The following is a 717-nucleotide window of genomic DNA, read 5'->3' as shown; positions in this document are numbered from 1 at the left end:
CTGTCAATTGTCTATTGGTCTGTTATTCTGAAGTTGGCAGGGGTGGCTGCCAGATGTCGGCACCCCAAGAGTATCGTCATATCGAGAAACTAGAGAGCATTGCCGGACGATAAGGCGCTTCGTGTTTGATGCTATCATTCTATCAAGAGTCAAGGGCCAACAAGGCGTTCTATCACGAGCGGCGGCCTTCAGGGCCAATAGAGGACACTGGCGTCGCCGCGGTTCGACTGCGTTTGAACCAGACATCATAGCCGCTAGACCACGACCGCCAATTGATTGAGCCGTCATGCGGAAGGCTCCAAATATATTTTCGCCACTGACAGTTACCGATCCGACCCACAGTGAGATAAGTTCCGAACACATCATCTGCGACGACCTACAATGCTGTAGTTCGAGTCCCACTCCTGCCATAATGCTCCCGGGCGCACAACATCGGTGAACCATGGGCCTGCCGATCTGCAGTCAGCTGCTCTACCTCCAAGCCATGCACCCAATTGAGTCGGGCAGAAGGGCTCCGATGTTACCATCTCGTGAGTGCTCCCCATCGTACATTCGGCGGACGACCCGAGCGGATCGGGGCTGTGCCGCAGTGAGGGTGGCCACCAGCAAGGGAGCTGCTGCAGGACTCGAACCCCGGTCGTACGGATGAGTCGCCTCGATGTTAACGAGGCGCTAAGCCACTATACCACAAACGTAGGACAATTAAGTTATGTGAGG

This window comes from Gregarina niphandrodes (assembly GCF_000223845.1).
Source record: "Gregarina niphandrodes unplaced genomic scaffold scaffold00144, whole genome shotgun sequence".
In the NCBI taxonomy this organism is placed as follows: Eukaryota; Apicomplexa; class Conoidasida; order Eugregarinorida; family Gregarinidae; genus Gregarina; species Gregarina niphandrodes.
Note: the sequence above shows the minus strand (reverse complement) of the source record.